Source organism: Fukomys damarensis, unplaced genomic scaffold (assembly GCF_012274545.1).
Source record: "Fukomys damarensis isolate Sample0158 unplaced genomic scaffold, DMR_v1.0_HiC HiC_scaffold_30, whole genome shotgun sequence".
NCBI lineage: Eukaryota > Metazoa > Chordata > Mammalia > Rodentia > Bathyergidae > Fukomys > Fukomys damarensis.
Genome location: NW_022900942.1, coordinates 64,114,981 through 64,137,212, shown reverse-complemented (window position 1 = coordinate 64,137,212; position 22,232 = coordinate 64,114,981). Strand labels below are relative to the sequence as shown.

The 22,232-nt window shown below is 44.4% G+C and overlaps 1 protein-coding gene and 1 long non-coding RNA gene across 2 annotated transcripts in view; one reads left to right on the top strand and one right to left on the bottom strand.

Moving 5' to 3' along the window:
* The window catches only part of Epb41l3 (erythrocyte membrane protein band 4.1 like 3), a 138,527-nt gene that overhangs the window by 8,361 nt on the left and 107,934 nt on the right, over positions 1-22,232 (top strand). The window lies entirely within an intron of this gene.
* On the bottom strand, positions 713-3,239 carry LOC104872414. The gene is made up of 3 exons (XR_783158.3): positions 2,897-3,239; positions 1,016-1,079; positions 713-786 (listed from the first exon to the last, which is right to left on the bottom strand). It is a non-coding gene; the product is annotated as an uncharacterized LOC104872414 (long non-coding RNA).

The window sequence follows — 22,232 nt, the reverse complement described above, 5'->3', positions numbered from 1 at the left end:
TTAGTCCAGCCTGGACTCCTCCTGCCCCTCACCGGCTCCAGCTTCATCATTCTTTGTGACATCTGTGCCAGAACACAGACACAATCCTATTTCCAAGGAGCAGTAGGTCCATTTCATTGCTGCACTTGAATATGTGTTTAGTTTTAGCAAACTAAAGCAGCCAGGCTTTCACCGTAGATTTCTCCCTTTCCATCTTGTTGTAGGGTCGTCTCTCCCTAGATGGCTGACCTTGCCCAGCGCGGTCTCCTCCTGGGGCCTCAGGGCCACCGTCCCTCCCAGGCATGTCCTAGGGATGAGTCTCCGCACTTGTCCTAGAGCGGTCGCGGAATCAGCCTGCAGGGTCTCCGGGAAGCTCAGCACCAGGTGCAGCTGCTCTTCAGCTCCCATGGGTGCCAGTCCCGCTTCCCTACCTGTGGCTCCTGGCCCCTTCGATCCTGCCTCCTGCCGTCGTGGTGGGGACTCTTTGCGCTTACGGCTGGCCTGGGGGCTTCCCTGCTTTGCTGCAGTTCATACCTAAACTCACTCACATTGCAGAGAGTTCTTGTCAGCCTCACTGGGGAGAGGGGTTTCCGTGTAGTTTTGGATGGGCTTTCCATCGCGGTGACAGTTCCCGAGATGATCGGTTTATGAGGGGGAAGGGTCTACTGTGGCTCTTGAGTTTGGAGGTCTTAGTCCGCAGACAGCGCAGACGGTTGGTGTGGCTGCTTCGGGGCGGGCTGGCTTCCCCGTCGGCCTTTGTGGTTGTTTTGCCCAGGCTGGACTCCTTGGTGCCGGCAGGTGGTGGACCTCAAGGGGGTGGGAAGCAAAGAGACAGAAGGCAGGGCTGGGTCTCAGGATCCCCTCCGTCAGTCCTGTGACCGAAGGACCTCCCACAGGGCCACACTCCCTGGGGTCCCCCTACCCCTGGTGTTCCCCCAGGCGGGGGCCTTCAGGGGACATTCGGGGTCCAAAGTGTCAGAGTTTTGTCCCATTATTTGGGGCTAAGAATAGAATGGGGAAGATGGAGTTGGCTTACTTGTCTAGCTCACGATGTGGAATCCTCAAATTGTAGAGAGCAGTGATTCATCCCGAGGACCGGTCTTGTGGAATAAAAAGAAAAGAGAGAATGCGGCAAGCTGAGGTGAACAGCTGCTAGCCTCGAGCAGGTAGCTCTGGGCAGCTCGCTGCACTTCTTGGAAAAGCTCCAGCTGAGACAGGGTCTAGGGTCCCTCTCACCCGAGGGCTGCAATGAGATCTTTGTTAGACAACATCACAGTTGATGCACAGAGAGAGGAAGGAACCAGAACTTGTGTCCCCATTTCAGCTAATGTGTGTCTTTGTCACCAGAGACCAGGGTTAGGCATTTTGAGAATTCAAAGATAACCATGGATGACCGGGTAGAATTTTACAACTTTCTTCCACAAGCCTCACAATCAAAAGATGACTTCAATAAGAATATAGAACTTTGTCCAGTATGAAACCCCAAGTGACGATAACAGGGCTTTGCAAAGAATGAGACACAGTGGTTTGCAGAATTCCATGTGCACCTGACTAACCCCGGGAGTTTGTTAAACAGACTTTTTAAGTTACCCTTCTACAAGTCCTCACTCGGTAGGTTTGAGCTGAGTCTAGGCAGCCTGTTTCCATCAGGTACCTCGGAGGCGTCTGATGCAAGTGGCCCTGGGCCCCCTTTCAAGCCATTGTGTCTTAAGGATTGTCTTAACCACACTCCAGTTTACTGGCTATTTAATTTGGGAAAATAATGTGCCACCGATAAATAACTGCCAGTGTTTGAAAGGATGCTTTTCCTGGAGCTGACAGCCCTGATCGGGGACTCGGGATCCCTGTGTTTCACTTTGGCCCATCACTTGCTGCTTTTTGTTGTCCTAGGTAATTATGTAAAACTGAAGAGGTGAAAGAAGATTCTTCTCTTGCCTATTAACTAGGGAGGACAGGATGGCACTGATGTAGCCAGATGTTCAGAAGGATTAATTAAGAAATGAGGCAAAGCCAGGCGTGGCGCCCCTTGTTGGTCTCTGGGAGGATCCGCACTCTGGGCTGCATGCTCAGCTGCACAGTACTGCAATCTCAGCACTCTGGGAGGCTGAGGCAGGAGGATCACAAGCCCAGCCTGGGCAACTTAGTGAGACCTTGTTGCTAAATTTTAAAAACAAACAAAATAAAAGCCAGAGATGTAGTTCAAGCGCCCTGGGTTCAATCCCCAGTAGTGGAAAAAACAAATAAAGAATTGAGGTACAAAGTAGGTGTCTCCTAATATGTCAGGAGTTGAGAATCTGAGTAAATGGGATTCTGCTGATCAAAGTCACGCTGAGCTGTTTAGGTTTCATGATATTCTCAGGTAATGTAAAGTGTTTAATTTAAATGCGTGAAACTTAAATAATTAAGACCATTGTTTTTTATGGGCATTACTGTGTTTAGGGGTATTAGTATAAATTGTGAGTGGTTAGGTACATTGTGACGTGTTAACTTGCTTTTATCCTCTATACTCATAGCTGAGAATCACACAAACACACACACACACACACACACACACACACACACACACACACACACGCCCCCTATCGGGGCAACAAGACAAGTCCCTGTATATTACATCGAAATTGCATCCGTTTTCTGGAATTCAATGATGCGTGCAAGAGGAAACGTCTGTCTTCGGCACTAAATTGACGTTTAGACTTATAGTCCTCATCCCTGCTGCCAGAACGACCGTGCCTTGGGGTGGACCTGGCCAGGTGGGTTCTCTGCCCCCCGCCTCACCGCTCACTTAACCTTCTCCGGGTAGCTTCAGACTTGCCGAACTGAAGGCAGTGTGCTTTCCTGCCAGAAAAAGATGTGTGACGAGACCCTTGGTAAAGGACGTACTTGGTGGCAGTTGAACATTGCCATTTTCCCTCACCTGGTTTCTGGTGAAACACTGCTGCCGTTGCTGGTTGTCTCGGCTCCCCTCAGATTTGTTCTGCCTGCACGCTCCGAGGGGTTGGATGTTAGCTTAATGATTTCCTCGCCGAGGCTTCTCCGGGGTAGACGGGAAGATCTCTCTTTTCTGGCTGTATTAGCACCCTCACGAGCCTGCGCTGCTGGCCTGAGAGAGATGCCCACTCCTCCTAGCTCAGTGAGTGTTCTCCTGTCTCTGAAGGCGAGTCCATGCCAGCTTCGGCGTTCCCTGGTCTCCAAAGGACTCCCGTTCAAGTGTGTCTCAGCCTAAAAAACAAGCAACGCCAAGCAGACCATCGCGTCCTCTGACCCAGCTACTCCTCCAGTTTTACTGGCATTGTTTCCCTCTCCATTCTTGGCCACGAGCCAAGCTGTTTGAAATTATGATTTGTCCAGGCGGGGCAGTCATCTGGCCACCGTGACCATTAGAATAAAAAAAAAAAAATCCACAAAGATACACATGCGCACTGCAAAACGGATGGCTCCTGCCCTACTGTGGGCACTCAGAGCCTCTGTGCAGCGCTGCGCCTTTCTCCGTGGGTTACGCCATGGTTCTCAGGGAATATTCACTGCAAATCGGGTGCCTCACCTGATGCTCAGACTGCAGCAATGAACAGGACGAATCAAACCCTGCTTCTCTGGAAACTTTATATTAAACAAGGGGATGAGCCACAAACAAATGAACAAGTATGATTTGGAATAAAGTGCTCCGGTTAGGGCCAGGTCCCGGTGGCTTTGGGTGCAGAGGGCTTCCTTGGATACAGTTATTTGAGGGATTGTATGTGCTCCTTTTCCCATTGCAGGGCAAAATACCCAGTGCCCTTAGCTAAAGGAAGAGAGGTTTATTTCGGTTGGGCAGCGACCACGTCTTTAATCGTCCCCGCCTTGGAACCAGACACAGCACCCATTCGGCGCGGTGCCTTCTCAACCACTGAATAGCTTTACTCTTGCTGCTCTTCTTTCCTACACTTTGCCTTGCTTTGTGATTTTGTTCTGACTTAAAATACAATTCTCTTCTCTCGTGTAAATTTACTTTCTTCCGCAGTTCCGCTCGGGAGTGGACGTGGTGTGTAGCGAAGCTTCAGGGACCGCTCCTGGCGGGACCATTTCCCAAAGTTCCTAGGTCAGCATTCATATTTTCCTAATATTTTTCTTTAAAAAGGCCTTCTAACTTGGCGAGCTCTTCAGAGCTCTCAAAACCAAATCCAGGGAAGTCAGGGCCCAGAATGTGATGCTGTACCAACTCCCCGCTGCCAAAGTCCCTCTGGGCTCAGGAGAACCACGAACGTAGGCATGAGTGTTTGACTACAGTGGGTCGTGAACTTCACTGGAACACGCATTGGTCTACAAAAGTGGGGAACATCTTTCTTCCACCCACAGAATTCACACAAAGATCCAATCGATGGGAAGGCACGTTTTGAACTCCAGAGGTGCCTGGTCCTCCTCAATTCTTGGGAAGATGGCAGGGGGCAGGGGCCCTCTGGTCTCTTTCCTCTGCCCCATGTCTGAGCCTTCACCGGGTGGACTTGCGCCGTTCTCCCTGGCCCAGAGCTGGCCAGGTCTTCTTGGCTTCTGTGGTTCACAGAGACCGTGCTGTGCCAGGAAAGTGGGCTGGCGGGCGTGGGCAAGGGGAAGAGAGTGCCGTGTCCCACCCATACCGAAGGACGGGCCAGTGGAGTCTGGGGCAGGCGGGGGGCAGGGACTCGGGTGTCTGGGTAGCGGGGAGAGCGGTCCAGAAGGAGCTTCGTTGTGGACAGAGGTCTCCTGTGGCCAAGGCGCTGGCCAGGCCCAGGCACCACAGTGAGAAGCTCTGCCCGTCAGACTGGCAACACCAGGGAGAGGCACGGCCTCCTGGAAGCCTGGCCTCGCTGTGCCGTGTGGCTGGATGAACCTTTTCCAAAAGCTAAGGCGGCTCTCTCCGTCATCTGGGCAATTTGCTTTCTGAAGCGACAGTGTGTCATTGTGGGCACAGGACTGTTTCCATGTCCTTTTGTTGAGCGGGTGAGTGAGTCAGTGAGCACACGAGCGCCTCCTGGCTGCACTGCGGTGTCACTTTTTTGGGCAAGTGCTTCTCAAAGCTTCACTTTGTATTTTCAATAAAATTTGAAAATCCTGTTCATTTCCAGCAATCCAAAGAGCAGCCCCTTCGTATAGACTAGGGGCTCAGCACGCGGTCCCAGGATCACTGTCCAGGGAGGAATCCAGGGTGGCGTGAAGTAAAGGAACTCCAGCAGCGCCAGAGACGGAGAGAGGCGAATCCTTGGGAAAGCGCTTAGCAGGTTGGGAAGGAGGGGAGGGGGGAGGGAGAGTGGCTGCCTTTGCAATCCCCTGAGCTGCAGCCACCAGAGAGGGCATGGGGCAGAGGCCCTGGCTCGGGGGTCTCACTGACCAGGCCCAGCATGCAAAGCCTGAGTCCGGCAGATGACAGTAATGGGGGCGGGGAACGGCCTGTGGCACCACAGCTGAGCGCAGAGGGCAGAGAAAGAGGTGTGAGGAGCTGTCTTCAGGGGCTGAGGGAGCGTTGAACTCAGGAGCATGACTGTGGACACCGTGGCCTCACTCGGGTCTGCGGGGACGCCGTGAGGACCGGCTGTGCGCATCCCTTAGATCTTGCCTCTGCTGTGCAGGGTGCAGTACACAAGGTACCTGCAGGGGTAACAACCCTGCATCACTGTGTGTCAGGCAGACACTCCTTAGTGACTAGCGTGCCCGCTGACCCAGAGTGTCAAGGTCCTGAAGATGACAGAGGTGAGATGAAGGCAGAGATGCCCCTCGTTGTCCTTTTTCAGTTGTCCCTTGGGCCAGGGCAGGCCTGGCCTTGGCATCTGCGGCACAGTGTGAGGGTCGGTGGTGGAGATCGGGAGCTATCCTCAGGCTCTGCTGGGATGTGCCGAGGGAAGTGACGCCCAGGGACTTTTGGGTTTCCATGGATGAGCCAAAGAGGTCCAGCTTCAAAGACAGAGATTGGGGTCATCAAACTGGGAAGATGAGGAAGGCCAGGGAAGATGGCGTCACCAGGGAGAAGGTGAAGGGAAAGGAATTTATAATGGAGAAAAGTTAGAAGAGGACAAGTTGAGAGAAGCCACAGGAGCTTTGGTTCCGGAAATTTCCCAGGCAGTCAAGGCCAAGGCTTCCTGGTGGTCACACCGACGGCTGCCCTGGGGACGCAGGAGAGCAGCACATGTTTTCCAGCTGTGAATAGGTCCTCTCTGCCTGTGCCACACCTACAGTTTCATTTCACCTTCTGCCCCAGACAGGACATCTGTGAGCACATCCATCCTGCCAGAGCTCTTTTCTAAACCAATTATTTTCTTGATGGCTGGATGGTTTTATTGCAGAGACAAACTGAATTTGCCTGTATGGAGTTGCTTGCTCAAGATTCAAGCTGGAGTTCTTAACCTTTTGTTGTTGACTTTTCTGTGGTCACAAAGATAGATCCAGCATTCGGGAATTTAGTATTTGGGCATTGACCTACTAAAGTATCCATTTGCACAAGATATGAGAGAGCTGGCCTCAGAGACGTGGGAAAGACAAGGTCAGTGACCTCCAAATGTTTGGAAGCCTTTCATCCTCAGCCCCCTCGTTCTGAGGTTGGACAGGGGTGGCTGCAGCAGGAAGGGCAGAGCTAGCACACAGCAGGGCTGCCTGTGAGTTCCATGGAAACCAGAGTGCAGCCATCTTTGCCGCAATGGACAGGAGAGGAGAGGGGACAAAAATAGGAGCAAAGATGTGACTGACTCTGCACTATGTAGTGTAAACACATACTAATAAAAATTAAGACAAGGGTGTCATTGTTATCCACAGTGGTGTGAGGTTTTTTTTTTTAAATAGGTATTTGTTGAAAAGCAAAGGGGGCATTGCTGAAAATGTCTCCTGTGTAGATAGGGACTGTGTTTAAAGCCATGACAGGCGGCTCAGCTGAAAGCACTCAGCATACACTTGCTGTGTTTTCTTTCACACAGCTCATTTCTGCGGTTCATGGGAGGCTCTGATGTATAGTTTCAGAGCACCAGAAAAGTCACAGCATCTTCTGATTCCCTTAATTTACTCTGTTTCTCCTCAGGACAAGTGAAATGATTCTGGGAGTGCTAGAATATTCTTGCTGAGCAGAACGGTCAGTGGTGTCTCGCCCATTTCTTGAAGATGAGAGTCAGTTTGACCCAAGGATGATTATCTAAGAAGCTAAAGCATGCCGAGAAGGGGTTGAAATGGGGTTGATTTTTTTTTTAAGTAGAGTGAAATAATTCTGATACACAGAAAGATTGAGTGAGGATATAAAGACTACCTCCATCTTGGACCTTAGCTAAAGGAAACGTACCTGGGTCACGGCACCTCCTCCCTCCCTTCACAGGCCCCCTTCTGAACTTGTGGTTCATTGCCCCATGGTGCATCTTTCCATGTCACTGTTCACAGCATTTATCTGCCATGTTGTTCTGGTGCTTGGGGATCTTTGCCAACACTGGGCGTGTCTTTCAGCATGTTCTTTGGTTTGACAGTGACTGGGATCCCTGTAGATTGGTGCCTCCAGCTGTCTCCTGAGCATTTTTATTATTCACTATGAAAAATGGACACGTTAGCCAAGGCTCCCAGCTTCCTCCCTAACCTAGCGCAGGGTCATAAGTCCGCATCAAAGGCAGGAGCGGCTGCCCTGGCATGAGTGCACCACTTGCTTCCGTCCCACACAACTTGTCCCCTTCCTTGCTTGCTTTTCATCCTGTTGCTGTGTATTTTCATTATTATTGTGTCTCCTCCAACCAGATTACCATATGCAAAGGACAGGATTTATACCTGTTTGTTCACTGCCAGGGACTCCATTCCTACAACAGTGCTTAGCACTCCGTAGTTGCTCAATAAGCAGTGGACACTTGACTTACGAACTCAATTCATTTGCAAGGGCTGTTTGTAACGTTTTAACCCAAGTAGGTCAGTGAAGTTTCAGGCTTCTACACAGCCTCTGAAGTCTCTCTCCTGCACACAGCAGATCTCAGTGTCCTTAGAGAGACATCAGCCCAGGATTTTTCAGTGAACCCTACACAGGAGAGGGTGCTGTCATGTTCCATCCAGAACTTTATAAGGGTCAAATCTGAGACCATCTGGAAGCACAAGTGGGTTGTAACTCAAGACTTTGGTTTTAAGTTAAATTAAAATTACATTTGTAACCCAAGTTGTTCATATGTCAGGCCAGTTGTAACTTGAGGGTCCGCTTGTACTTGTTTTATTTATTTATCATGAAGCCTTTTGGATTTGTGTGGAGTTCTAAGCCATGCTGGGGCTCAGACGCAGGGCTCTGTACTTGCTAAGCAAGGCCCCAGCTGGACCGCAGCTGCACCTGCGGCCCTTCATGAGTGTTTGAATGAAAAAGTAACCTAGAATATACTGTGAAATCATTCCATAAATGTGTGGAGGATATTCTAGATCAGTCATTAACATTTTACTTAGCAGATAATGGTTTTGCTAAAATTGATTTGACTTTTAAACTGTAAATCCAGTCTTAGTGCATGCAGGTGGCAAGAGTGCAGGTGTATGGCCTGGCCCAGCCTGCAGGACCCTCCTGGAGGGACATCAGTGTGGCCCCTGGACAGGCATCCCTGGGCGACACTGGGTCCCGTCATGTTCAGCTGACTTGGACGTGGGCTCCTTTACACTTGTCAGAGCAGTGATGCCCTCCTCCCTGAGCAGTAACACTTCCACACTGCTGACGCTTTGCCCTGGGACCGTCTGGCCTGCCCTTTCCTTCTCTTCCAGTTTCAGCTCAGTCTAAGGTAAACGGGGGTTTTTTTTTTGTACCGATGAATATTCCACTGTGTTGTAATTTGGAAAATAATCTCTGTACCTCTTGTTTTTACCTCTGTGTTCAGTGCTGAGAAAACCAAAGTGCGGTAGGTTTTTAATTGTGAGTTCTTCAATTAAGCACTAAGTAAATAAGTGAGCATTTAATTGGTTGTGAATTCTAATTAAAGAAAAATGAGGGACCAGGGATGTAGCTCAGTGGTTCCTCCGCCTGCCTCGCAAATGCAAAGATCCAGGTTCAGTCCCTAGTACCAAAAAAGAAACATGAACGGTAATTTTTCATTTGGACCACGGTAGGAAGTTATTCTGAGGTAAAACGATAAATGCTTATTATTTTCCTAATGTTACAGTCATTTATAATGTAGTTTAGAGTTTCGCATCCAAAAGAATGTTTTTGTTACAGCCTTATTTTTCTTTCTTTCTAGGAAATTAGAATTTCCTCCGAGTAGTATATCTAGATTTTCGTAGGGCAGAGGACTGGGAGCTCTCTCTGTCTACGGCTAGGTGCTCAGTGTGTATTAGTGAAGTTGAATTCCTTTCTTTCTGGCGATTTGAGTAACCTGTTCCTGCACAAAGTGCTCCGCTTGGCGCCATGGCCTGAGTGTGTGTGGGTGGTGAAGGGAGGTAACTGTGAGGAGGCCAGCTAGGCATTCCCGAGATGGGGCCCGGACTGTGCGCTGTCGGAACTCGCCCCCCTCAGAGTGTAGAATGGCATAATTACTTCTATGGCTCTCCATAAAATGGAATTCCTTGGTAGATCTACTTATTTCTTAGTGATCTTTTTCTATGATACTAAAAAGAGGAAAATTGAAAAATGTTTCAGTAGAGAAGCCAGCATCGTTTCCATCCTCATAGGCGTTAATTGTGCAGCTCCTGCTCTCCCTACAGAAGGTTGTCTCCGTAGTACTGAGGTCGCTGCAGCAGTGTGTGCACCTGCCTGCTTCAGGGAGGTTTACGTAGCTGATGACATCATGGAGATATTCCCTAGCGACTGAAGGTTTGGGAGGTCTGCACCCCAAAAACCATTCTCCTTGGATCTCTAAATTATAAGGAGATATTTGTAAATCTTTATTTTACATGTTTTGTATTAGTATAATAATAGTGTGTGTGCACCTTCTAAGTAGATGCCTATAATAGATATCACACGCAGTGTGGATTGGATCAGATTTGTAATATATATAAAGACCACATTTAACCCAACTCAGCTGCTTTTTATGCACAGTGCAACAATAGGCAATTTCTTCCTTGTTCCTTCGTCTCTGATGCATCCGTGTAAAGTGCGGATAGCAGAAGCAGCCTCACTGGTTGTACGTGGGGTTTGCATGCATGTGTGAACAGGAATTGAGGTGAGGGTGACCTCACTGTGCCTTTGGATATGGTTACTATTATTAAAACTCCATAGGGCTGGGGATTTAGCTCAGCAGTTCGGTGGCCTGCCTTGCAAGTGCAAGGACCCGAGTTCAATCCCTGGTACCAAAAAACAAAAACAAAACAAACAAACAAAAAAACTCCATAGCTGTTTCAAAATGCCAGCCACAGGGCATTGTGGTCCACAGAACCTTCTCTAGTGCATGGCTTCTCTCCTGGATGACTTCATTGCTTTGGTTGTCTGGCCCGCCTCGGACCAGCTCCCAGCAGGTAAGATTATGTTTTAGCAAAGTGAAATCTCTGCAGCCCCAGAGTGGCCTTGTTTTTGGAGATGACCAATAGAGATGGCTGGAAGTGTTGTTTTTCTTTCTATTTTAGTAGGGAAGCAGCTGTTATCTGAATAGCATAGTAGCTAAAAACCCAGCCAATTACTAACTATATGATTGCAGGAAAGCTAAGTAACATCTTTATCCTTCAGTTTCTTCAATCTGAAATAGTAATAATACTCATTCATAGATTTGTTGTGAGTTAAGTGAATTAGTATTTGTAGGGTCACACACACATACACATATGTATATTCATACAAATCCAATCCACACAAATATGCATTTTATATCTTTTTGTGGGTTGCCATACAGATTCATATACACACAGATACACTTTTTTTTTAAAGGTTTTAGGAACCAGAAAAAGTAGGAAGGACATGATCTTGGACAATTAAAAAGATCGATTAATAAGCTTATACCAAAGACGTAAACGTTGAATAAATTCAAGAGAAGAAAAATCACATCATATTTTGCAGCATGATTGTACATTATTTATTTACATCAGACTTATCAGATTGACCTGTCTCTGATTTGAAGTGTTGGCTTATTGGGAGGCGGGGCAGGAGGATCCTAAGCTTGGGCCCAGCTTGGGCAGTTGAGCAACTTAGAGAGACTTGGTCTCAAAATATAAAAAAGGTTGGGAATGTAGCTCAGCGAGAGCCCTGGGTTTGATCTCTAGTAATGCAAAAAAACAACAACAAAAAAAAAACAAAGTCACTTTCTCAGTCTGTGAAATGGAGGAGCGGGACATGTAGGCACCTGTGTCCTTGGACAGTGAGAGCAGGAGGTGTCTGCACTCGGGGAGGTTTCCCTGGCAGTTGCTCATTTCCTGCATCCTTGTCTATTAAATGTTATTTCTGATACTAGGTTCTTGTTCTTTCTCATCCAATATTAGAACAAAGTCTGTTTGTAATTTGACTTTCGGTAATTGTAGCAAAATTGAAAACCCATGCACTATATTGTATCTCTTGCCTTTCTTTGATATTCTCCTCCTTTAAGATACCCTCCTGCCGTTTAGTGTGGCTTTTAATTGCAATTTTCGGGTTTTTGCCCCATTAAATGTAGACACTGGTCAGAAGCTAAGGGCTTGGGATGCTCATGAAATTCTATGGCATGCAGACTGGTGACCACACGTGGGTACTTTAAATTCTAAGAGGAGGGAAAGTGGAAGCTCACAGGCTCTAAAAGATAGTCCGTTTTGTGTATCTTGAATAATAAATATCTTCTTTCATTTTTATTTATGTCTACAGGCATGTATTCATTATGTTATTATAATGCAACTAAAAATCTATTCGGCGTTGAATGGAGTAAATGTTTCTGCTCTACACAGATAATCCTTTTACTTGTAAACTGCTTCTCAGGTACATTGTTTGATAGTCTTTAATTGCCATCTTGCTACAAGTTAACATTTCCAGTTAGCATTGTGTGTTGTGATTACAGTTTCCATGGCTTTTGTTAATACCTGTCAGAGTTTCAATGTGTTGTGACTGTTTATCGCAATGATATTTTGAGTGGCAGCAGAAATAGTCATTTTATACCTATTCACTTAGGCACCAAATATTTCTCGAGTATCTATTAGGCTGGAAACTTTTCTATGTAGCTTGTGAACCAAAAGCAAAAATTTTCTGCTTATGCAGGACTTCTGTTCTTTTGCTAGTGGGATCCTCTAAGCCTCTAAGCCTACAACATCTTCCTGCTTTACGGAGGAGGAAACTAAAGTTTTAAAAGTTAAATGACTTGGGAGAGTAAATACAGATTTGGAATTTGAACCTAGGACTAGCAAGTTCCAAAGCCCCTTTGCCTTTGTCAGTGCTGTACTCATTTAAACTTGGAACTGTTCCTCTGGAGAATCTTTCTCCTACTTGTCCCAATGCTATTTCCTTAGCAAAAGACTGAGTATTGGCAACATACATTCCTGATAAGCTCCTTGGGTTTGGTGTGAAACAGGATAATTCTTGGGATTAATGGGGCAACTGGTAGCCTAGGATAGATCCAGGTTTTAATCTTCAAGTGGCCACCAGTGTTCATACACCACTCATCCAAGGAGGAGCTGAAGTGAAATTCTAGGGTGTTGGCTTTGGTGTGCTGACACAGGTGGCTTAATGAGTCAGACTCACTCGCTGCCAGCCAACAACTGAGAGCAGGGCTCAAAAAGCAAATAATTTGCTGGTGGTTTCTCTCCTGAGCCAGTTACTGAAAATACTTAACCTTGGAAAGATAAAATGGAAATAGTTCTTACAGAGGGTTTTCTGTAGTGTCAAAATCTTAAAGCAGTTTGGATTCATTGCTTATTTTAACCAGAGATGAAGATTTAGGTTAGCGTTGATAATTTTTCATGATACTCTATTTTTTAGTATTTGAGTCATGTGTAGGCTACAGAGGACATCACTTTCTGTGTTTTTAAAGCCAGCTATTACTGAGTTCATGTTTTTGGCAAAATATTCACCCGTGGGACACAGTGCACACTCCTAAAAGTGTCTTTTGTGAACGTGGCAAGGCTCTCCTGTGGGTTATCTTATTCCTGTTCTTTTTCTCAAATAATAAAATGGAAGTTCGGGCCACCAGAACCCTACATGAGGCTGCTGATCTTGGAGGTGGGAGTGAGATCTCCCTGCACCATCTCCCTTTTGGTGAGTTTTTTTTCCATTAAGTTTATTGGTACATTTTAGGTATACAGTAGTTACATTCATCATTGGGATCTTGTACCTTTATATGATTGATCGTGGTTCTTATTTTTTCCCCATTCCCCTGCCCTTCCCTCACCCCCTCCACCCTTCCCTGTTTACAAATACTTTCTTTCCATGTTTTTCCTTTTCTTAGATTTTTTTTCTTTTCCTTTTTTACCTTTCCCCTACCCCTCCCACTTCCTCTACTCCTTTAGATTTTTTCCTTCCTGTCACACAGTATCAATTACACATTTTGATCCTTATTTACACTTTTAGTTTTTCACATGAGAGAAACTGTTTGGTGTTTACACATGTCTCATTAATTTCACTTAAGAGTATGGTATCAATGTGCATCCACTTATCTATAAATGACTGTAATTCCTCATTCTTTATGGCTGAGTAGTACTCCATTTTATTTTTTTACAAAACACATTTTCTTTATCCAGTCTCCAGTTGATGGACAATTGGGCTATTTTCAAATTTTAGCAGTTACAAACTGTGCTGCAATAAATGTGGGTGTGCATGTATCGCCGTGTTAGGATTCTTTTAATTCTTTTGGGAAGATACTCAGCAGAGGATTAGCTGGGTTTAAATGGAACCTCTAATCCTAGTTAAGGTATCTACATATTGATTTCCACAGTGGTTCCACCAGTCTGCACTCCCATCAACACTGGAGCAGGGTTCCTTTCTCCCCACAACCCCACCTGCATTTGTTATTGGTGGATTTCATGATAGCAGCCATTCTTTCTGGGGTGAGGTGGAATCTCAGTGTAGTTTTCATCTGCATCTCTCAAATGACCAGTGATGTTGAACATTTTTTCATGTTTACTTGCTTTTGCTTCTTCATGTGAGAAATGTCTGTTCATTTCAGATGCCCTTTTTTTGATTGGGTCTTTATATTTGGGGGGGGTCTGATTTTTTTCAGTTCTTTATATATTCTAGAGAGTAGACCTTTGTCTGAGGAACAGCAGGTAAAGATTTCTTCCAACATTGTAGGTTGTCTCTTCACTCTGTTGGTGGTTTCTCTTGCTGTGCAGAAGCTGTGTAATGAGATAAGATCCCAGTTGCTGATTCTTTGTGCTAGTTCCTGTGCTACTGAGGATTTGTTCATAGAGTCTTTTCCTATGCCAATATTCTCAACTTCTACCTAACTTATCTTCCAGCAAGTTTAGTGTTTCTGTTTTAATATTTAAACCTTTAATCCACTTGGATTTTAATTTAGTGCATGGTGAAGATAGGGATCTAGTTTTAATCGTTGGCAAGTTGAAATCCAGTATTTCCAACACCATTTATTAAAGAGTCTATCTTTCCTCCACTGAGGATGCTTGGCTCCTTTTTCAAGGATGAGGTAGCTGAGTATGTCTAGTGTTTTTGCACCTTCTAATCTATTCCCTTAATCCTTGAGTCTGTTTCTTTGCCAATGCTATGCTATTTTTAACACAGTGGCTTTGTAGTATAGTTTCAAGTTGGGGATTGTGATACCCCCTGCTATATCTCTGTTGCCTAGAATTCCTTTTGCTATTCTAGATCTTTTCTGATTCAAAATGAATTTTTGGTGGTTTTTTTTTTTCCCTGTAGTTCTGTTTTTGTTTTTGTTTTTTTTTTCTCTAGTTTCTAGTTCTCTAGTTATAGTTATGTTGGGATTTCAATAGGGATTTCATTGAATCTGTAGGGCAGTTTTAGAAGTATGGCCATTTTCACTATATTGGTTCTTCCTACCCTGGAACCAGGGATGTCTTTCCATTTTCTTATATCCTCTTCTATCTCTTTTTTCAGAGTGTTGTAGTCCTCAATGTGGAGGTCTTTTGTTTCCTTTGTTAGACTGATTCTCAGATATTTCTCTTTTTTTTGCAGTGGGGATGCTATTGTGAAAGAAACTGTTTCCCTAATTTCTCTCTCAGTGATTCTGTTACTTGTGTACAAGAAGGCTATTGATTTTTGAGTGTTTACCTTGTATCCAACTATTCTACTGAATGTTATCAATTAAGTCAAGAAGTCTTTGGGCTGAATTTTTAGAGAATCATATCGTCAGCAAATAATGACAGTTTAACATCTTCCTTTCCTATCTTTATGGCTTTTATTTCTTTCTCTTGTCTAATTACTGTGGCTAATGTTTCCAGAACTATATTGAACAGGAGTGGTGATAGTGAGCATCTTTGTCTTCGTCCTGATTTTAGCATGAAGGTTTTCAGTTTTTGACAATTTATTATGATGTTGGCTGTTGATTTTTTCATAGATAGCCTTTATCAAGTTGAGAAAAAGACCATCTATTCCAATTTTCTGCAGGGTTATTATCATGAATGGATGTTGAATTTTTGTCAAATGCTTTTTTCTGCATCTATTAAGATGATCATATGGTTTGACTCTGTTAATATAGCATATTACATTTATTGACTTATGTATGTTGAACCATCCTTGCATCCCTGGAATAAATCCAACTTGGTCAGGGTGTATGATCTTCTTGATGACCCTCTGTATTCTGTTTACCAGTATCTTATTGAGGATTTTTGCATTTATGTTCATTAGGGAGATTAGCCTGTAGTTCATTCTCTTTTTGGGTTGGCCCTTTCCCTAGTTTTGGAATGAAAGTAGCACTTGCTTCCAGGAATTAATTTGGAAGTATTGCTTCCCTTTCAATTTCTTTGAAAAGTTTAAAGAGTAGCAGTTGTAGTTCTTCTCTAAATGTCTTATAGAATTCAGCAGTGAAGCCATCAAGACCTAGGCTTTTCTTTGTTGGTAAACTTTTAATTACGTTTTCAATTTCACTGATTGTAACTGGGGTGTTTAGAATTTTTTTAATCTTTTTTGTTCAACTTTGGTAATTCATAAGTATCAAGAAATCTGTCTATTTTTTCTCTGTTTTCCATTTTTTAGAGTACAGGTTCTTGAAGTAGGTATTGATGATCCTCTGGATTTCAGGTGGATCTGGGATGAGTTCATCTTTTTTGTTCCTAATTGCATGGATCTGAGCCTTTTCTTTCCTTTGTTTGACAAGGCTGGCTAAGGGTTTATTGATTTTATTTATTGTTTCAAAAAACCAACTCTTTGATTCATTGATTTTTTTTGTATTGTTCTCTTGTTTCTATTGCATTAATTTATGCTCTGATCTTTATAATTTCCTCCCTTGTATGAGCTTTGTATATTTCTTGTTCTTCTTTTTCTAGGAGCCTAAGATTCATCATTAGGTTGTTTATTTGAGTTCACTCTGTTTTCTTAGTGTGGACATTCACTGCTATGAATTTTCCATGTAGAACTGCTTTCATTGTATCCCATAAATTACTGTATGTTGTACTGGCATTATCATTAAATTGTAAAAAATGTATAATTTCTTCTTTAATTTCCTCTGTGATCCATTGTTCAGGAGACTGTTATTAAATTTCCATGTGTTTGTGAAGTTCTTGCAGTTTCTTTTGCTATTGATCTCCAGTTTAATTGCCCTATGCTCTAACATACAGGGGATAACTTTAGTTCCTTTACATTTACTTAAACATGTTCTCTGAGCTAGTATATAGTCTGTTTTGGAGAATGACCTGGGTGCAGTCAAAAAAAATGTATATTCTGATTTTGTGAGATCAGACACTCTGTAGACATCTGTTAAGTCCATTTGTTCAAAAGCTTGGTTCAGTTCTAGTATTTCGTTGTTGATTTTTAGTCTAGTTGATCTATTTGTGACAATGGGGTATTGAGGTCCCCACTATAATAATTAGTGCTTATTTGGTTTTTCATGTCCCTTTATATTTGTTTTGTATAGTTGGGGGTAATAATATTTGGTGCATATATATTTGTGATTATCATCTTTTCCTCTTGGATTATTCTTTTTCAAGGGTGTAGTGGCTTTCCTCGTCTCTCTTAATGAGTTTTAGTTTGAAATTTACTTTGCCTGTAAATAAGATAGCTACCCTGCTTTTTTCTGGGTTCCTATCGCATGGAGAACTATTTTCCATCCTTTTACTTTCAGTGTATGAGCTTCTTTTTGAACTTGGTGTGTTTCTTGTATACAACATATTGTTGGATTTTGCTTCTTAATCCATTCTGCCACTCTGTTTCTTTTGATTGGTGAATTGAGGCCATTGACATTGACGATTATAACTGATATGTACTGACTGTATTGACTTATCATTGTCACATTACCTTCCTGTTGTTAATTTCTTAACAGACGTTGGCAAATGTGCTGTCCCTTTCACAAGTGTATCTAGCTGTTGATTTGTGAAACTGTTTTGTTATCAGCCTTAGCTCACACACTGGTTTAACAAAATAGTCACATGGAAACTACGTCGTTGTCCTTTGGCACTTTCTAAAAGAGCACTATACCTCACAACAGAGATTCCCTCACCCTCACCTCGGCCTCTTCCTCTCTAAAAAGATAGGCAGCTTGATTGCTCCATAGATTAATACTCTGACTCAGAAACCCTGAGCTCACTCAGCTCAGAAATAAATCCAGTGACCTAATTTATTTGTTCTGGATTATTTTCTCCTGGGTTTGAAGCATATTTCTTAGGGAGCATCTCTTCTGTTACATCTTTGAAACCGGAAATTGTTGCCAGTTACTACCTATTGTTATTTGTTGGTGTGTGGGGAAGCCCAGCTATGGTGTGGGAAGTTTAACAAAATACCAAAGGCCAGGTCTTCACCCTGCTTCAAAAGACAGAACAATTTCACAAGCGAGAATCACTTGCTGCTTTGAATTTTGCAGAGATTTTAGGCTTGAGTTGTGCTAATATTTGGGTCGTGCTATATAAACAGGGATATTCCTCCTCCTTGTGAGTCCCCTGAAAACTGTGGATAAGAAACTGAGGGAGGAAAAATGCAGGGAAGGCACATGCAGTGCCTGTGTGTTGGAGTGAGGGCCTGGTTGGGAGTGGATCACGGCCCTGTCCTCCCTGGCAGCTGCACCACCAGACACATCCTCCACACCTTGTTCTGTGGAGCCTCAGGGGCGCCAAGCTGGGGACCTCAGCACTTTGGCGAAAGGAATTTGAAAAAGATTCTGAGGAACCAGCCTTTTCTCGGAGCACACAGCTGGAACTCAATTTGTTGCTGTTTTCCTTGAGGATTGGGGGCAGCGTGCCGTGTCTGGGGACAGCTGAGACACAGGACAGGTAGAACAGACCTGAAGAGGGAAGTGACCGGTCCTTTCGGTTTCTCCTGATGCCAGACCACACATTACCAGTTGCCCTGAGCACAGCCGTGCACTTGTGCTCTGTCCCCATGAGCAGGGCCATGCGCAGTCCACAGCTGTGAGCTTGCTTTGCTGGAAACGTGGTTCTTTGCTTCACCACAACAGCTCTTGGAATGTGTTGCTGTCTCTTCAGGCATTGTTTTTCTCTTTCAAAGCTTCACATGTCATTTTCCTTGTAAGTTTTTTCTCTTGTCAACCCTCTAATTTTATTGTAATAATTCACTATAGGATATATCTCAACCCAGTGTCTTCGCTGAGTAAACAGAGCTCCTGCTAATTTGCCAAACAAATGGGTTCAGACATTTTTCAGTAAGTTTCGCTTTGTTCTTATTAAATATTAAGGTATTTGTATCAAAAGCAGAAGCCAGGTCTTTTCATTTCAATGCTCCTTTGTCCTGCAAAGGTGCATTCATGTCAAAGGGTGTGTGTTGCCATTCCATTTCTAATCAGCAAGAGAAGGGGAGACCCTAGATGCCGGTCAGGAGAGGGTGAATGAACGGCGGGAATGTTCGCAGCCTGCAGGACAGGGGGCAGCTGGGCCTGCACTGCACACACGCAAGTTATTTTAACCATCTGTTGAAGAAACCATTGGAAAACTGTGTTCAAAATGTGCTGTTCATTTGCTTATTCCATAAATACAGTTTGAGGAGCCCTTATTTGAAATGTTTGGGAATAGAAGTGTTTCAGGCTTTCGATTTCTCCAAATTTTGGAATATTTGCATGTATATAATGAGATATTTTGTCTAAACATGAAATTCATTTATGGTTCCTGTACACCTTATACACACATCCCAGAGATGATTTTATGCAATGTTTCTAGTGCAGTTTGACTGACCCATTGCATGAGGCCAGGTATGGACTTTTCCATTCATAGCATCATGTCAGTGTCCACCAAATTTCAGCATTTGGAGCATTTCCAGTTTGGGATTGTCAGATCTGGGACTTACCTTATACTTCCTGAGTGACATACATCCTTTTGGTGACTGAGGGTCAGACAGGAGCAAGTTAAATAAACATCTAGAGCGAAGAAACAAAGTACACACGACAGCCAGGGCGTGGTGGCTCATTCCTGAAACCCTAGCACGTGGGAGGCTGAGGCAGGTAGATGGCTTTGAGTTCTAGACCAGCCTGGGCTACATAGTGAGTTCCAGGTCAGTCTCAAATACATAGTGAGACCCTGTCTTAAAAAAACACCAAGTACACAAGACATTAAAGCAGCACATGAGGTCTCATTCGTGCTGTGCGGTAGAATGACCCCAGGGATAGACGGGGAGCGCAGACTGGGAGTCTGCGGAGAACAGCGAGGCTGGTAAGGGGACAGGTGTCCTGGAGCCAAGTCCTGCCTGAGTGGGAAGAGCCTGGAGTCTGGGGACGTTGCGGGTTGGACTGTGAGGTGGGAGTGGTCCCAGGAGAAATAGCTTTGCTGAGCATCATGGGAGCTGGGTGGGGGCTCCCTGAGCTGACTTGCGTTTGAGAGAACCCGAGGGTGGGTGGAGTGTGACCTCTGAGGAAGGAAAGAGACGAGGCGGCAGGAGAAGACTTGGGTGCCCAGTCTAGCCTTGTAGTTAAAGCACAGAGCTCTTCCTAGCCTGGGTCTGGGCAGAGGACGTGTGTGTTCCAAGGATGGAGCCTGAACCTGCAGCAGCTCAGAGCCCAGGGTGTAGAGTCCTGGGGAAGATGGGTGATGCCAGCCCCTTGCTGCAGGTGCAAAGGCATGGTGTGCAGTGCTGGGTAACACGGGTGTCTGATTTTTAATATTTAAAGGTGGGGTGTGGTGCTTGAATATGGCTAGGACATTTCCGGGGTACCCAGTGCCCTTTGCATCGTTTCCTCTGTGCCAAGCTGGGGCTGCAGGCAGGACAGTGGGAGCCTCATCGTGGGGAAGACCTGTAGGGCTGTGAAACGGGCCCCTCCTGGTGGAGAACACAGTAGGTGAGAGGAAGCTCTGATTGCTCTCTCCCCTCCTTTCTTCCCTCGGGCCTATTTGAATGTTTCTCGCTTGCAGTCCCTTGCCTTATCAAACTCTCAGGATTGCAGCTGGTACACCTTTCATTCATTCATTCTCTCACTGACAAATATTAAGTGCCAGCAACTGCTTCGGATGTTTGGAGAGAAATGAACAGATCTAGCTGGTCAAAGTGACATGGGCCTGTAATCCCAGCTCCCTAGGAGTCTGATGCAAGAGAATGACAAATTTAAGCCCTGCCTAGACAACTTAGAGAGACCCTATCTCAAAAAATAGGAAGGGCTGGGGATGTAGTTCAGTGTGAAGGCTGTGGGTTCAAATCCTGATGAAGCGCACACGTACACACAGAGCAGAGTGGACAGAATGATTCTGCTCTGTGTTCTTTAGTTGGCATCCAGCCCTCCTCTCACAGTTGCAGTTGGTATGTGTTTGCATTCACTCATTTCTTCATCCTCAACCCCTGCCTGGGTTAAGAAGCACATTCACACGGGTCTGAGAGAGTCTACTGTTCAAGACTTTTAATGGGAAATCTTTGACGTTCAATTTATAAAATGGTTGCCAAGAGCCCAGAACTCCATTTTCCACAAGTACAGCAAACCCACACCTCCTTAACTGTGGTTTCACTTTTTGCAGATGTGGTCTGAAAATAAGAAGTAGAAAATGCCAGGAATAACTCTAAATTTTAAATTGTGCACTGCATAGCATAATGGAATTTCATGTCACTGGGCTCCGTGCCACCTGGGATGTGAACTGTTCCTTTGTCCAGCGTGTCCGTGCTGTATATGGGGCCCTCCTGCTAGTCACTTAGCAGCCAGCTTGCTGATCGAGTGTAGCAGCACCCATGCTCAAGTCGTCCTTATTTTATTTATTCATCACCCCCTCCATGTAAGATTAAGTATGCTGGACATTCACATATGCCAAAGAGAAACCATGAAGTTCTACCTTTAAGTGAAAAGGTCAAAGTTCTTAACTAACCAAAAGAAAATAAATCATACACTGAAGTTGCTGAGATCTATAGTAACAGATTTTCCATCTATGAAGTTGTATAGAAGGAAAAAGAGATTCATGCTAGTATTACTGTCATATCTCACTCTGCCAAAGACATGGCCACAATGCATTGATAAATGCTTAGTTAAGTTGGAAAAGCTGGGCACACCTGTAATCTCAACACTGTGGGAGGCTGAGGCAGGAGGATGGCTAGTTCAAGGTAATTTAGTGCCTTAGTGAGACCCTGTCCAACAAAATTTTTAAAAAGGGGCTAGAGATGTACCTTGGTGCAAAGGCACTGGGTTTGATCCAAAGTAACAGGAAAAAAATGGAAAAGGCATTAAATATGTGTGTATGTATGTCTATGAAAAATCATCTGTAAAATTCAGTATGATTGAAGGTTTCTGGCATCTGCTGTGTGTCTTAGGCAATATCCCTGGAGATAAGGAGGGACTGATATACTATTTCTGTGGAAAAGATAATTTTTGGCCTTACAAAACAGTTTTACAAGTAACATTTTGAAATACAGTTGGCGACTTGGGGACTTCTCATATTCTGGTTTTAACTGCTCTCACCTGCAGGTTTGTGTGTGACTATCTTCTTCTTCTTCTTTTTTTCTTTTTATTGAGTTTATTGGTACAATCTAGGTATACAATACAATTACATTCATCATTGGGATTCTGTACCTTTACATAATAGGTCTTGATTCTCATTTTTCCCCTTGTCCCTGCCCTCCCTTCACCCCCTCCTCCCCTCCCCATTTACAAACACTTTATTTCCATTTTTTTCAGTTTCTTATATATTTTTCCTCTCCCTTATTACCTTTCCCTCACCCTTCCCACTTTCCCTACACCTTTAGCCCTTTACTTCCTATTTCACATTATTAATTATCTCATTAGGATCCTGTGTACTATTATAGTTTTTCACACCAAAGAAACTATTCAGTATTTCAGTTAAAGAAATCTCTGTATGAACATTAAAAATAGGGAATCCTAAAATAAAACTAAAGAGAAAAG